Source organism: Colobus angolensis, unplaced genomic scaffold (genome assembly GCF_000951035.1).
Source record: "Colobus angolensis palliatus isolate OR3802 unplaced genomic scaffold, Cang.pa_1.0 Scaffold246, whole genome shotgun sequence".
NCBI lineage: Eukaryota > Metazoa > Chordata > Mammalia > Primates > Cercopithecidae > Colobus > Colobus angolensis.
In genome coordinates this window covers 322,407-338,933 of record NW_012115666.1, presented here as the reverse complement: position 1 = coordinate 338,933, position 16,527 = coordinate 322,407, and the positions used below count along the sequence as shown (strand labels likewise).

The following is a 16,527-nucleotide window of genomic DNA, read 5'->3' as shown; positions in this document are numbered from 1 at the left end:
ATTTATATGTCTTCTTAGAAGAAATGTCTCTTTCAATCCTTTCCCCACTTTTTTTAAGACAGAGTCTCGCTCTGTCGCCCGGGCTGTAGTGCGGTGGCCAGATCTCAGCTCACTGCAAGCTCCGCCTCCCAGGTTTACGCCATTCTCCTGCCTCAGCCTCCCACATAGCTGGGACTACAGGTGCCCGCCACCAAGCCTGGCTAATTTTTTTTTTTTTTTTGATATTTTTAGTAGAGATGGGGTTTCTCCATGTTGGTCAGGCTGCTCTGGAACTCCGGACCTCAGGTGATCTTCCCTCCTTGGCCTCCCAAAGTGCTGCGATTACAGGAGTGAGCCACCGCGCCTGGCCAGTGCAGAGCATCTTAAGGTTGGAAGGAATCTTGGAGACCATAGTCTAGCTTCCCACTTGATTCTGAAATACCTTTGTGAATTCCTGGCAGATGGTATAATTTCCTCTGCCACCTTTCCGATACGGACGGTTCCCATGCCCAGAAGCAAAACGTTCTTTATTGTGCTTGTCCTCCCTTGACTGCCATGTATATGATCAGCATCCTTCCCACTAAGTGAAGGGCCCAGACTCGAGCACAGGAGCACAGCACCTCTTAAACTCACCAGGGGCTGCATTCACACCATTAGCAGGGGAATTACACCACCCTGTGTCATCCGTGGTCAGCTAGCACCATCAAGTATTTTTTTATATGAACTGCTATTGTGCTAGGTCCCCCCAATCCTGTACTTGTGAGGTTCATTTCTTTGAACCCCAATACAGAAATTCCTGTTTATTCCTTTTGCAAATTTGATTATTCAGCTTCTTGGGAGAATTTAGATTCCCAGTTCTGTCAGTGAGTATATTAGGATATTGAATGACTCTCTTAGCCGTTCAAAAATGTGATGAATATACTTCCATATGACATATTGAATGAAGTATCAGGGCCAAGATGTCGTGATAAATACCTTGTTGAGGACAGCATAAATACAGGAGCCTGCAGTCCACTCACCAAAATCTACCGGATGGTGATTCGTATTTCATCTACCAAAATATCATGAAAAATGATGTCACAGGCCTTGGTGACATCAAAACACTTTTAAAATCTATATCCGTTTCCATTCTACTTGTCTTACAACCCAATTGCGGGCAAGGGGAAAATTCTTGCTACTCATTGACCATTTGCTAAGTATTTCTAATTCATCAGATCAAAAGTTGATTCTTGATGTTTTCTAGGAATTCATAAGCTACTTGATCTTGGAGAGGGCTCCACTTTGGTTCCCTTTGAACTTCAATATGGCTTCACGCATTAGTATTTAGCCCATGATTGCCAGCAATGATCTGAGATTGCTTTTGCTACACTGCGACTTAACTTACTCAGACCTGGAGACTCAAGTTTTTAAAAAAAATACGTAACAGGCAGTCTTTTATTATCTCTTTTCTTACTTCAGGCTTTGGTTCCACCTTAACAATGTTTCCCTGATGTTTTCCCAAGTGCAGATCATTGGCCTCAAAAAAAAAAAAAAGGAAGCTAAAAGAGTTGCCTAGTTTTGTTTCCTATATGCCTATTCCACCATCAGCTATGACCAGCCATTTTAACCCTTTTCCATCCATCTTCTTTCTCAGAACTGAACTTAAGTTTTGGAGTTTTTTTCCAATTTTCAGTTCTTTGAGGTTTCCTGAATAATTTGTGCTACTTAAATTTTTTTTTTTTTTTTTTTTTTTGAGACAGGTCTCACTCTGTCACCCAGGCTGGAATGCAGTGGCATGATTGTGGTTCACTGTAGCCTCTAGCATTCGGGCCCAAGCCATCCTCTCACCTCAGCCTCCCAAGTAGCTAGGAATACAGACGTGTACCGCAAGCTTAGCTAATTTTTTAAAAATTTTCGTAGAGATGGGGTCTCATTATGTTGCCAGGGCTTGTCTTGAACTCCCAGGCTCAAGGAATTCTCCCACCTCAGCCTCCCAAAGTGCTGGAATTACAGGTGTGAGCCACTGCACCCCGCCTATTTGTGCCATTCTGTTGTATTCATACAAGATCTTGAGTCCTACTTTCCAATTTCCCAGTTTTTAGAAATCTGACCTCATGGAGTTAACAAACTGCATTATCCTTTCAAGGGCCAATTACAAATTACGTAATGACTATGAAAAATTCTTATTTACAAAATATTTCAGTTGTGTTCCAATTAGGGAATCTACCCAGTTACCTGAAGTTATGGCTGAAGGCAACTGCTTAGTCAAAGCAGTTAGCCTCTAGGAGACCAGCAGAATTGCCATGAAGTTTGTCAATGGCCCATGTGAGGGCTTTTCTTTTCTTTTTTTTTTTTTTTCTTTTTTTTGAGACGGAGTCTTGCTCTGTCGCCCGGGCTGTAGTGCGGTGGCCAGATCTCAGCTCACTGCAAGCTCCGCCTCCCAGGTTTACGCCATTCTCCTGCCTCAGCCTCCCACATAGCTGGGACTACAGGTGCCCGCCACCTCACCCAGCTAGTTTTTTGTACTTTTTAGTAGAGATGGGGTTTCACCGTGTTAGCCAGGATGGTCTCGATCTCCTGACCTCATGATCTGCCCGTCTTGGCCTCCCAAAGTGCTGGGATTACAGGCTTGAGCCACCGCGCCCAGCCGGGCTTTGCTTTTCGGATGAATATACAGGATCTGAAATATACTGATTGACCCTTAGGCTTCTAAAAGCTCGTAGGCAGCTCCCACAGGGCCAGTTATATACTAAGCCCAGGGCCAGGGCTTAGTAAAATAATCAGAGCCCAGTAAATGAGAAAAGTAAACACGTGTGGACTGCCCTGGGCCAGGATGTTCTTAAAGCAAGCGATGGACATCTTGCATAATGTTTTTCAGTGCTGGAGCAATTGTTTTTCCGTGTTCAGAAAGTCAGTGGAAACAATGTAAACAGATAGGTAGTCAGCATATAAATTTAGGAACCCATACAACATTGAGTCAACGTGTATTAATACTAAACTTTTCTCCAATATACTGTGTTAGGCTCTGGGGATTCAAAAGTGGTATTAATTTTTCAGAACGAATCCTATATACAAGGGTGGTTAAATTTTTTTTTAAAAGCTAATGCATTGGTAGGTCACTATGAAGGAAATTAAAATTTAAACTCAACAAACCAGTTCTTCTAGTATTCACGTTACTTGTTTGTGGTTCTCATTATAGTGACTAGCGATGTATCTCATGTCTAACAAATGATGAAGTAGCTGGAAAAATGAGTTCTATTATTGTGCATTCACGCACCCATTAAGTGGAAAGTAAGCTCCAGATTTTGATTTATTAAGATTGTACAGCTTTGTAGCCAGCCTCTTCTGCTCAGAGCTTACCTCCACCGTGAAGCCACCTCTTCACCTGGAAGTCCAGTTGCCTTCCTTTCTGGAGGCATTGCAGAGCCCTGTGGAAGTCAGTACCCTGGAGTAGAAAGTCTAAACGGGGCCTGTGGTGATACACGTGTAACTAGAGGCATCCCTGCTTCCCTGGTAGACCGTCCTCCACTCCAGGGCCATTGCCACCATTTCCTTTGGCCCCATTATGCTGAGCATGGTGGATTCTTTAAACAGGCCAGGCTGTCTGGCCTCAGTGTTTCCATATCACTGCGGACAAGCACAGCCTCTTGATCCAAGTGACAAGACCATGTTGACCCCCAGCTCTGCAGGGCCCACGGCCACCCATGTTGGGGAGGGGTATAGAGCTCCTTACCCCCGGCCCACTGCAGATGATAAGGAGGAAACCCAGCAAGAGGAAGGGCTTCCCACCCAACCCCAGCATGGGCTGTAGGAGAGGCCATTCTCCCTTCTCGCCCACCAGTGGACTTCCCATTGCACCCATTTCCTGGCCAGGGGATTATGTTTCCATCCACAAAGCTTCTAAAACCCCCCAATGATGAGGATGACTTCATGTCCCATAGAAGTCATATTCCACACTTTTTTGGAAGCAGTGCTCCATGGGAAGGTCGTCGGGTTTACAATCCCTGCTTCAGGAGATACCACCTCCAAACCTCATTCACACAAATTGTATTTTATTTTGTTTAGTGTTTGACCTGAGACTTAATTAGTGACACATTCTCTTCAAAAGTGGCACTTCCAAGAGTTAACGCCATCAGTCTCTTTACTGTCCTGGCCGTGGTGAATACAGTCTTGCCCTGGTTCTCACAATAAGCTGCATGCTTGCTCAGATCGGGCCGTGGGGGTAAGGTCAGCCTCGTGGCTGGCTTCCAGGGAGTTCTGCTTCCATTGAGAGAATACTCAGGCTTCCCGGGAGCTCCGGTTTCTCTTTAACTTATCATCTTTCAGTTTTATCTGAGTGGCTGTCACTTCAGGTAACTCCAGCAGTGCCTTTCCCTGCCAGCCTCTTCTTGCCTGCCCTGAAGTGACCCTGTGGTCCCCTCCCCATTTTCTCCTCCCCCTAGACTTCCTCCACGAGGTGAGTCCCCACTTGGTTCAGAGCCAAGGTGACAGATCTGTAGACATCATGGGAAGTGGCTTGGCCTAGAGCACTGTGAAAAGGATTCTTCTTTGCCGGGCTGACAACCAGACACCCACTCACTGCCTCCCTGAGACCTGGGCCTGTGACTCTTGCAATCCCAGACACGAAAGACCCCAAAGAAGCTTGGCTACCCTCAGTTGTATTCAGTCTGCAGAGCAGAGCAGACCTGTGAATGGTGTCTCCCAAGTACGCTGGCCACCCAACTGCACTAAATGCCACGTAGTGCCAGGCATATTTGAATTTCTGCCAAGACACTGAGGGCAGTTTGGAGCAGACTTCCCGGTATAAGGTGGAGCTAATTCTTCCAATGACAGCATGACAGAGGGTTCCAAACCTACCCTTTAAAAACATGCAGAGGAGGCTGGGCGCGGTGGCTCAAGCCTGTAATCCCAGCGCTTTGGGAGGCTGAGACGGGCGGATCACGAGGTCAGGAGATCGAGACCATCCTGGCTAACCCGGTGAAACCCCGTCTCTACTAAAAAAATACAAAAAATTAGCCGGGCGAGGTGGCGGGTGCCTGTAGTCCCAGCTACTCGGGAGGCTGAGGCAGGAGAATGGCGTGAACCCGAAAGGCGGAGCTTGCAGTGAGCTGAGATCCGGCCACTGCACTCAAGTTTGGGCGACAGAGCAAGACTCCGTCTCAAAAAAAAATGCAGACGAATAGTATCTTGACTTAAGAGGAGAAACTATGAAAATATTTAGACATCTTTCTTTGTTCACTTCCTCTCATGCTCCAGAACTGAGCAGGGTGAATATTGGAGGGGAGTATCTCACAATTCGTATTTCAATCTGGGCAGTTTTGTAGAGTATTTGCATGGTAATGACCTCTGCCATCAGAGTTCCAAGCTCTGTCCTTTCTCTTTCCCTTTAGCTGGTTCCTGCCCGTCTCGAATCTTAGCACCTTGAACACATCTGACTTTCTTCCTGTTCTTTTGGCCACAGAATAAGGAACTTAGCTTAGCTTTTTATTTGTCTTCTCTTTCCCCATGACATTATATGAACCGTCTGCCTTCTTTTTCAATGTTTTTTCAGCCAAGAGCAGCTTGCCAAGTTGAGAACAAATCATTCCTTATGGTCCAGTTAACTTTGACTCACTGGCTGAAAGGGGATTACATGACAAAGTCAAGATGATCAAATGATGGGATTGGCCCAAGGCAATAGCATGGTGAAGTCAAAGTGATCAAACCAGGAGCTGACCCTTCTGAGTCTCAACCAGAATCACTCGAGAGCCAGGGGGCTCAACTAGAATCTTGGGGCAGGAAGCTCTGATCTCCAGTCATCCGTTGTGGTCAGCATTCATTGAAATGGAACAGCCGATCCTGGCGTAACAGTAATCTGTAGCTACCCTTTCTGTTTAAGGGCATTGTAGTCTCCTTAAAACTGGACTCAAAGTTCAGCTATGATTCCAATGTAGGGTTTAGTATATTTGAAGAAAATGTATGGAGTGTTGTTGTTTATTTTATTTGTCTGATCCACCAGAGGCCCTGTTTAGATTGTATCAAATTATGCTTTCCCAACACTTATTCCTTCCTTTCCCTTGTGGCTTTACAGACAAAAACAAACAGCAAGCAGCAGGCAGGTGTTCTGTGTTAGGTCCTAGGGATGGTGCTGAGAAAAGTGGGTGCAGTTCACATATCCTTTAGCTGGAGCCAGGGCCCCTGCTCACTCTGCACACTGCCCACTGGGCAGTTGAAAGTCTGTTGCACTGACGTGTCTTGTTAGTAAATTCCTGATGTCGTGGACCATACGGGAAGCAGGTAGGATTCACTAGGGCAGTGAGTCCCAGAAAGTGAAGGAACTGGGCCTAGAGGAAGGCAGTGGTACATCTCTAGGCTCAGGACTCTGCTCTAAGGAGTCTGCCAGGCTCTGGGCTCCTTTCTGTCACCACCATGCTCTTCCTCGGAGGTAGCTGTCATGGCCAGTATTTACTGTGCTGTCCATACCCAGTCCATCTGCTCTCAGTTGCCACCCAAACTACCCAGCCCCACTGCCTGCCTGAAATAAAAGAAAAACTCCAAATCCTTTGCCAGCTTCAAGTGGTGAAGAGGGCTGAATCCATCATAGATTTGCCTGTGGCCTCTAAGCAGCCCTTTCACCAGTAGCCAGAAGGAGGCAGAAGAAACACCAGGCCTGAGGAGGTGGGTGGCCTCCTCTCCCAGGCCTGACTCAGTTGGTCCCCACTCTTCTAATGGGTCAGTCCCAGGAAGGTCTGAATCCACCTGGGCACCTCCCACCTCCAGCTCTGTGCTTGGCTCTTCCAGCCCATGAAGGAGCAGGCACTGTGATTGGCATCTTGCCTTAGGGAATAATCTGAAAGTGTTGAAAATGCAAAGGAAACAGTGAATGCATAGTCCACTTCCAGGAAGCTTCCCATTTAACTGGGAGAGAGGGCCAAAGCACACCTTCCCAAGAAAACTGGACTTCAGAATGCTTCGTAACTAAAAATATGTAAGGAAGGAAAAACGTTTTGTGGTTAACATCAACCCCAAACCATGTGAAATGCCGAATGCTATTGCCCCTCGTGGAAAGGGCCATGTTGACTGAGTCCTGCATATAGCACCCTGTTGTGACTTTGTTTACCTACCTTTGCTTAAACTTGCTTGGCCTTGGCACCCTTTCTCCAAGCAGCATCTCTTTATATGAGCACCAAAGACCCACTTTGGGAAATATTCTTCTAGATGGATCTTGGACCTTCCTGCTGCAAAGAGGTATCGTAGGGAAAAGGGGGAGTGAATGAAGGCACCCACTGCTATCTTTCTAATCTCCCCTCCGTTTAATCCTCAGCTGCTCTGAGTTGCAAATTTCTTAATGATAAAGAGGTATCTTGAGCTACCTGACACTCAGCATATTTGGTTTCTTTGTTCCCACTTGCAATACCAAACCAGTGCGTGGAGCCCGACTCACGCTGGCCTTGGTTCCTCGGTTATGCCACCTTCTTCTCTGCAGTCTTCCAGGGGACCTTGTCCTTGGGAGGATGCTTTCGCCAAGGGACCCACCTCTCCTCTGCTCTCCTTGGCCCATTGTGCAGTTCGCCCTTCTTTTTCTGCGTCTCATTCCTGCCTCTGCGTGTTGTTCTGGTTCCCAGGGTGACGGACTGCTGTTTATCCCCTCAGTAAACTCCACTTTTCCCTGTTGGTGCCGTGGCAACCTGAGCCACTTGCTCTACAGATCACGCGTATTTTACTGAGCCCTTGTATTAGTTTAAAATAGTTTTTGGAGGGTTGTACTTTTTTTCATGATAATGATTTTTTTTAAATCACCTGCTTTGCTTTTCTTCGGTGAAAAGTATTGCTTTCCTCTGCCTCGTAGCTTCTCAAAGGGCAGAAAGAGAACCACTCCAAGTGTGGTCTACATTCCAAGGGAATTGTGTACCACTTGGTGCTGAAGTACTGAGTTCCCATACTGGGTTTGCCTTCGTCCTGTGCTGAAATCCGTGAACCTGTTGGGGTTAAGATCAAAGAAGGGGCCGGGCGCGGTGGCTCAAGCCTGTAATCCCAGCACTTTGGGAGGCCGAGACGGGCGGATCACGAGGTCAGGAGATCGAGACCATCCTGACTATCACGGTGAAACCCCGTCTCTACTAAAAAAAAAAAAATACAAAAACTAGCCGGGTGAGGTGGCGGGCGCCTGTAGTCCCAGCTACTCGGGAGGCTGAGGCAGGAGAATGGCATAAACCCGGGAGGCGGAGCTTGCAGTGAGCTGAGATCCGGCCACTGCACTCCAGTCCGGGTGACAGAGCGAGACTCCGCCTCAAAAAAAAAAAAAAAAGATCAAAGAAGGGGTTTCCGCTGAAGGTGCTTCCTGAAGAGAGTGTTTGCTCCTCACACGCGTTCTGCCAAAGGTGAAGTCGGTATAGATACGCACTGGGCATTCAGACTAGGCAGGAGGAAGATTAGGTAGCCGTATTTACTGGATCGTTTATAGCATTTGGGATTTGTGTGTTTCCCAGGGTGGAGATCTGCTTCATTGCAGAGACTGGGGAAGGTAAAGTTGGAGGCCAGCAACAAGCCCTGCCCAGCCAGAACACTGAAGGCATCTCAGTGAGGGTCTTTGGGTTTTGTTGTTTGTGTTGAGGTCCTTCCTAAATGATGCAGAATTTTCCTTGAAAGGTGGGAAATTGTTGCCATGATGAGAAGCAGAGAAGTTGAAAAGTGAGTCCATGCGTGCTGATGGGATGAGAGGGCCCATTTTTCTGAGCCTGGGACGGGGCCTACGTTCAGGGTGGCCTGGACACCCTCACTCCCTTCCCATGCTCTCCTGTGAGGCTGCTTGTGACCTAGTCACCTTCTGTGTCAAGTCCTTCCTCTGCACGACTTCTAGGGTGATCTGTTAAGCCCACCATCCCAGATTCTTCAGTGCTGTTCTGCCGACCCACTGCTGCATAACAACCCACTCCAAAACGTGGTAGCTGAAAATAACGGTTTATGATGATCTCTTAACTCTCATGCTTCTGTGGGCTGCCCGGACCCAGCTCAGAGGGTTTTGCCTGAGTCTCTCGGGTGGTCACATTGAGAGGTTGGCTAGACCTATAGCCATCTGAAGACTTGATGGCCCAGATGTCCATGACAGCTCACGCACGTGTCTAGTCTCTCACAGCTGCTGTCAGCTCAGCTGGAGCTGCGGGCGGAAGCGTCTGCACACAGCCTCTCCACACAGCCTGGGCTTCTCCCAGCGTGCTGGTTGGCTTCCAAGAGGAAGCTCCTAAGAACTCAGGTGGAAGTTCCAGGATCACTTCTGCCACATTCTGTGTGTTAGGCAAGTCACTGGTGCCTGCTCAGATTCAAGGGTGAGAGACTGGAGGGTCACACTCAAGAGAGCATGGGGGATAGAAAGACGGCTGAGTCCGTCTTTGGAAGATGCTGTCTGCTTCCCATCACCTACCTCCAGCTGAAAGCTTCAGCATCTAAGCAAAGCTGCAGGGGCCTTTGAGGACCAAAGGGGGCAAACCAAATACGTCTCCATCCGAAATGAAAATAGCTTTGTTGAGTTCCAACGGGGGGATAAAATGTAGAGACTTAACATTTAGATTTCAAACTTGTTGCATAGAAAAATGTCAAGGGGAAGTTTGGTGCTGCTTTTCAGCTCCTGAAATCCTGTCTTCTTGGCTTCTCTGAGAAGTTCACGAAGCTTAGACAGCTTGGTAATTTTCATCCTTTCCATGTGCTTGATGTGTTTAGAGAAAACAGTGTGCACTCACATGCACGGCCTCATTTCATGTTGTCATCATCCTTGCACAGATGGGAAACTGAGGCTCAGAGAGGCCTCCTGCTTTCTCAAGTTAGTGGCGGAGCTGGGGCTGACGTCGCTTCATCTGCACAGGGCCCTGTGTGTGTGTCTGGCCCGACACCTCCCTGCCGCTCCTCTCTTCCTCTAGAAATACGAAGTAGGCTCTTCCATGCCTCCCTGCCTCTGTCACGCTGTTCCTCCTCTAGGAAGCCCTGTCCGTACACACACACCTTCTTCCACTCCTGACTCACGCTCAGCCTTCAGGCACAGCCTCGGAGGCCAGCGTGGGCAGGGGTCTCCTAACTGTACCCTCTCTGCAACAGCAACTGAGTCCCCTGTTTTCCTCTTCCCACAGTGAAGTATTTCATGCTTGTCTCTCCCCTAGTCTGTAAACCCTCAGGGTCTTATCTGTAAACATGAATTATTATCAGATGTTACCTCATCCTTGAGAAACCATTTCTGTTCCTCACCCCTTACCTACAACCTGTAATTCTAACATTCTGGCAGAATTCAAGCTGCCCCTGCTACTCTGGCAGCAAAAGTCTTCTACAAAAATAGATCACCCATAAACCACCACTGAAACCGAGCCAGGGATTTGGTACGAGTTCAAAAGTAGAAATTATTTTGTGTTAATGAGAAACCATATTGCAAAGACTTGGGAGGAGCGGAAAGATGGAACGTATCAGCTGTTAGATTTAAACCAGATCTGTTTCCAGCATTAATGTAGGGAATTCATCGTAATACTAGTTACCATAAATAATTTTTAACTGGCGTATGTATCGGTTAGATGCATATTTAAAGTAAAAACATGAAAAAGGAGATGCTGTTTTCGTCACTTGTTTTTGGACCCGCACCCACCTGCTCCGGGTGAGAACTTGTTCTAATGGTGTGTCTGGACAAGGACCAGCAATGAAAAGGTTAGACCCTGGGCTTGGCACCAGCTCATGCGGCGGACATTAATTGTCACATCCAGTCAGATTATGCTTTTTCCTTCCCTTCTGAATGTTACATCTTCTCTGACATTGTATGTCCACACCTTCATTCTCCCATGTGAACAGAGCCTCCCACAAATTATAAATAAAGTTGACAGTAAGAACTGACTGGATTAAACAAAAGTTACACAGGTTTCTTTTTAAGGCACCAGGAACTGTAGAAGACCTACAGAAATAGGAATGCTGCCATCCTTGTGCCTTGACCTTGAGAATCAACTTGGGTTTCTTTCTGATTGTCACTGGAATGCTTCCTGAGTGCACAAACATGATGTACTTTTATTGCATGGCACCTCAGAGCATCTTAAAGCAAAGATTTTCATTAATTAAAACACCTTGTGAGTCTTCAATTGAGAAGAGAAGGCAACATGACCCAAACAGATTTAACCACAAACCCCTGCCCTTGCTTTCCCCTCACAAAGCACTTTCCTAGAGTGATGCTGGAGTCTGGCTGTAACTTCACAGTGAGATGACTTGTATGACAAGCATAACGTGTACAAGGTCTACACAGTGGTGGGACTCAGAACCTGGAGCTTTGGAGGCAAATACGCTTGAGTTTGAGTTCATTTCTTAGTTATGCAGCTTACTGACTCGGTGATTTGGGACAGTCTCTAAAAATCTCCCTGAGACCTGATTTTCTCTTTGGTCAGAAGAGATGACGATGTGTATCTCATAGAGTTATGATTATTAATAAAGTAATATGTGTAAAGAGCCTTGGATGTAATCCTGGTTACAGTTTCTTCAGTGACTGCAGAGGTAGTAGTCAGATTAGATATATTAGTGAATCAGAGAAATTAGATGTCAGCCTGTTCTTTATGAAGCTTGCTCCTTTTAGCCATGCGTTTCCTCTTTTTAATAAAATTGGTGATTACATTTGAATCAAGTTTTTGAATATAAAACTCATTAAAGGAAGAATGTGTCTCATTATCTTTGTATGTATCTGACCATGAGTAGTTCATAAATGTTTATTACATTTAGTGGAAAGTTTTTAATATTAAAATTAATTTGACATCTGTCTGTAATGCAAGAGACTGTTTTGTCAGTTATTAAATGATGGAGAATGTTAGTGCATTTTTTGGAAAAAAAAAGTTGGCATATAGTTGACTTTCATTATGTGTGAGAGTTGTTCTCTAGAAATTCACTGCAAACTCTAAACCATTGCTCCCAGGAGAAACCCAGGGTTACCTTCTTGTGAGTCTCTGGTCAAATCATTTTTGTCATGTTTGCATAACCTTTTTTTATGTGTGTTTCTGTTTAAAGACATCATACACACACACACGATTCATTAACATTGAACTCATGGCTAACAGCACATTACGCATGCCTGAATGAAGCTTATCTAACACACGTAGTCACTCCCTGAGCCACATCACAGCTTTGTTGTGCTTAGAAACACTAGACAGCACCACAGTACTATACTTGGGGGTCATTGTATACAGTGAAATTACCAATAAAAAATGTGACACTAAACGGACTGCGGAAAGTACACTCGTTTATGGTGTGAGAGCCAAAGCAAGAAGGCAGCTGTTTGACTTCAGCTAGAAACGTGTGCAGCCGCCTCTCCAATTTTCCACAATCCTCTCCAAGTTTCCACGATCCGTGCACGTCCACAAGTGACTGTGAAAGTGCCAGAAATATTGACTTGGAGGTTACAAATAAATTTTATGCCTGCTGCAGTGACTCGTGCCTGTAATGCCCCCAATTTGGGTGGCTGGGGTGGGAGGACTGCTTTGAGCCCGAGAGTTCGAGACTAGCCTAGGCAACAGAGCAAGACTCCATCTCTGCGGAAAAAAAACCAAAAACCAAACCAAAACAAAACAAAACAAAGAAAAGAAAAAAAAGAAAATTAGCTGGATGTGGTGATATGCTCCTGTAGTTCCAGCTGCTCGGGAGGCCGAGGTGGGAGGATTGCTCGAGCTTGGGAGGTCGAGGATGCAGTGAGCTGTGATTGCACCACCACACTCCAGCCTGCATGACAGATCGAGACCCCGTCTCAAGAAAAGAAAAAAAAAAGTTACTAAGTAGGTGAAAAAACAAGTACAGAATCCATGAATAATAAGGATCACTTGTACTGCTTTATCAAAATTAAATGTCATAGCATACAAAGAATTTCTGTTTTCCAGTAAAGACTGCCTCCCCCATCCATTGAACAGCCCTAGCTGTATTAATGGTAATTAATTAATAATGCAGCCAACTGTATCATTGTTGATTACTCACTGGCCTCAGTGCATGGGTGTGAGGAGGGGGCAGAAGGGACAAGCGCCCCCAGCGTGGTTGCGGCAGTAGTCTTGCTGCTTTGTGTGCTGTCGCTTTGCTCCCTGGTCTGTCTGAACTCACCCTTGAATCTGGATCCCGGTATTCCTCTGCGGGCACACAATTTAGGAATCCTCACCAGCAAAGTAGACACACAAGCTGTGCTTTTTAAGTTGTTGTTGTCTTTGGGGAGGCAGAGGATGGGTGAAGAGGAACTGTCCCCCGAAAGGAATCCTGATCCAGGGAGGAAAGCGGGTCCAGGCCCAGCTGCCCAGGAAGGAAGGGATCAGAGCAGCAATTCACCAACAGTCCAACTGGAATTAGACCTCACAAAGCAAATGACTGACTAGGGAAGAGTTGCTCCTCCAGGAGTCTGTCCTCACCGTTTGCCGACTGCCTGACGAGACTGTGCTATGGAAATGCCTGACAGGCTTACCCAGCACACACAAAGGCCCCCAAAGGCCCCCAGGTGGGCCTGGCTGCTGGCACTTTGGCTCAACTTGTGACTCTGAGCTCCCAAGGCCAGGGCCAGCCTGCCTGAGCAGTTATAAGTGACAGCACACCCTCTGGGTGGGGACAAGCAGCAGAAGGAGGAAGAGAGTGAGGATTTAGCAATAGTTGTACACATTGTTAGCACAGTACAGCCCTGTTGTGGGTTTTTTTTTTTTTTTTTTGTACTATGAGGGCTCTTTTCTCTTTGGCGGTCATGAGAGGTAGGTACTTGCGGGGTAATACTGCATCACTGCGAGACGGAGGCAACAGTGTGCTGATGAAAATAACTTCAGTTGTCACAGATTAATAACAGCTAAAAGTTATTAAAGACTTCCTATGGTCAGGTGCTGTTCTAAACACTTCATGCATATTGGCTCATTTCATCCTTTTCCCTCTAAGCAGGCACTTATTATGCCCACTCTACAGATAAGAAAACTGAGGCCTGGAGTGGCTAAGTCCTAAATAAACCCTGGGTTACACTGCTGGCTCCTAGCACTACACAACTCTGTTGAACTGTTATGCAGAACCCTTTGTCTAACTCCTCGGGTTCACAGGGTTATAGATTCAGGCATCAGCCGCAGCATATGTGCATTGTGCATGGACTACGCGAAGTAGGTCTGCACCCAGGGCCTCAGGAGATGCGAAGACGAGCCTGGCAGCCCTTTGTCCTCCAGGCATTGGCAGTCTGGGAGGGTGGGAAAGGCAAGAATGGGCAGAAAACAGCAGGTTCCCCTGAGGGGTATGGGGGCTCTTTGGACTCAGGGATATGGCAGATTGGAGGAAAGGGAACAGATTGTTAGGGGTATCAGGGAAGAATAGGGAATGGTATCTTAAAAGAGGTGACATTGCAATAGGTCTAGAACAAGTTTCTCAAGCTCATTCTAGACCCTCATTTTACTCTTTGCAGTCAGGATTAGCCAGTACCCCAGCATCCACATAGAGCCTTCCTACCCACCAGCCCTTACCCCCTCCTCACCAGCCAGCACTTTTTGTGTGGGGACCCTGCAGTGTAAGTGAGGGATCCATTGTCAGGTGAGAGAGTAAATTCCCCAGGTTTCACTGTAAACTAAGGCGCCACAGTTCACCTGGGCATGAGCGCACATGACATTCAGCACCTGCCTTCATCCTGCCATCAGGGCTAACCTGACTTTACTTACCGTCTTCCCATAAATAAAATGAAGAAACTTCCAATATAGAACATTTGGAGGTGAAAACACATGTGGAAGAGTCTTTGTATCTAAGCTTGCATTGAAATTTTTTGTGACTCTCCTGTCAGAAGGATTTTCTTTTTTCTTCCCCCCGCCCACCCGCCCCCCTGAGATGGAGTCTTGCTCTGTCACCCAGGCTGGAGTGCAGTGGCACGATCTCAGCTCACTGCAAGCTCCACCTCCCAGGTTCAAGCAATTCTCCTGCCTCAGCCTCCTGAGTAGCTGGTCTTGAACTCCTGACCTTGTGATCCACCCACCTCGGCCTCCCAAAGTATTTTTTTTACTCTCTCTGTCTCTCTCTTGACTTTTTGGTTTTGAATTTTAAAGCACTATGATTGAAACTACTGAGTCTGCCTTGAGTTGTAAGTCTCTGAGACAAGTTGCTATGGCCATGTGTGAGATATGAACGGGCCCAGCCTCTGAACTGTCAGCTGCTTGTTGGTTGGCTGGGCTGGGCTGGGTCTCCCTATCCTGGGTCCTTTTGAATCTGCCTGGTGGGGACACAATGATATCTTTGTAAGGAGGGGCCTGGACTCTAAAGGAAGCAGCTGACTGTGTTTTGAATTCGGGCTGTTTCCCCTCTTCTCTCCATATGCCCCATCTCTCCACCCTCCACCCCACAGTAGAGGGAAGGTTTTTCCTCCTCAGAGAAATTGGATTTTGGTTGTAATAAAGTCATTACATAGACCCCATAACTGTTTAAGGTAGCGAGTTTACAGGCAGTCGGTGCTGGCATTCCAGTGTGATGTATTCTTCAGCTTCTCAGCTATCCTGCTGCAGGGGGATAGCAGGTATTAACAGCCTGCCATGCAAAAAAATTGACTCGGCTATAAAGATAATCCTTTTCTCTGCGTGTCTTATTCACTGGCCTCCTACTGCTAAAGTAAATGAGTAATATTTTAAAGTATCCATTCTTTAACATCAAAATATTATCCTTAATTTGCTTTACTCTCTGGCTTTTGTCTTCACGTGAGGATAAAGCCAGCTAAAAATACCTGTGATAATTCTTTACATAGCAGTACTCCAGCAGGTGCCAAGAAACACAGATCCTGCGATGGACAGATCAACCCTTCCGTGGGCACTAGGGAAGAAGGAAGGGCACCAGCATGGGTCCAGGAGGGTTTGCATTGCGTTCCACTGACTATCAGCGGGGCCTGTGTACCTCTCACCATCTCACCCACTTACTGCCTACCCCTTATTATTTTGAGTCGAGTTCTGTTATTACAGTCTTTAATACATGGGAAAGGGAATCTGGTTATTTGCTGTGGCATTTAGGGTGCTTTCCTCTGCAAGAAGTAGAAAAGCCATCAAACTGACTTGAGCCATAAAAGGAATTTATTGGCTTATGTCGCTGAAACATCACAGGCAGATGGTTTCAGGCCAGGGCTGATCCAGCGACTCCATGGTGTCACCGCAGACCTGGTTTCTTCCCTTTTACTGGCTCTGCCTCTGCAGTGGTTGTCTTCAAACTAAGAGTGACTCTCCTCATGGTCCCAAGATTGTTGGCAGCGGCTTTTGGGTGTTCTGTCACACTCGAAAGAGAAAAGAGTCTCAGAAAACCTGTGTCTCTGCATCCTCTAAAGGGTCTTACTTAGGTCACATGCCCGTCATTGTGACCAGGAGAATGAGGTGGACTGATTGGCTCAGCCTAGGTCACGTGATCCATATTTACAGTTAGGGGTGGAATCGGCTTCCCCAGAACCACAAAGATCCCTGGGTAGAAATACCTTGAGAAGGGAGGAGAGGGGAGATAATGCCAGAGAAGTGACCAACATCAGTCGCTTAATTGTGAACAAAATAATAGACCTTTTTCTGTTTGTGTATTTAAATTGGTTAATATTGGTGCTAGAAATATGTTGTTGAAGGCAGGGCTTCATATATA

At 46.6% G+C, this 16,527-nt stretch overlaps 1 protein-coding gene across 6 annotated transcripts in view; it reads left to right on the top strand.

Moving 5' to 3' along the window:
* Window positions 1-16,527, top strand: part of DAPK1 (death-associated protein kinase 1) — a 214,833-nt gene that overhangs the window by 93,499 nt on the left and 104,807 nt on the right. The window lies entirely within an intron of this gene.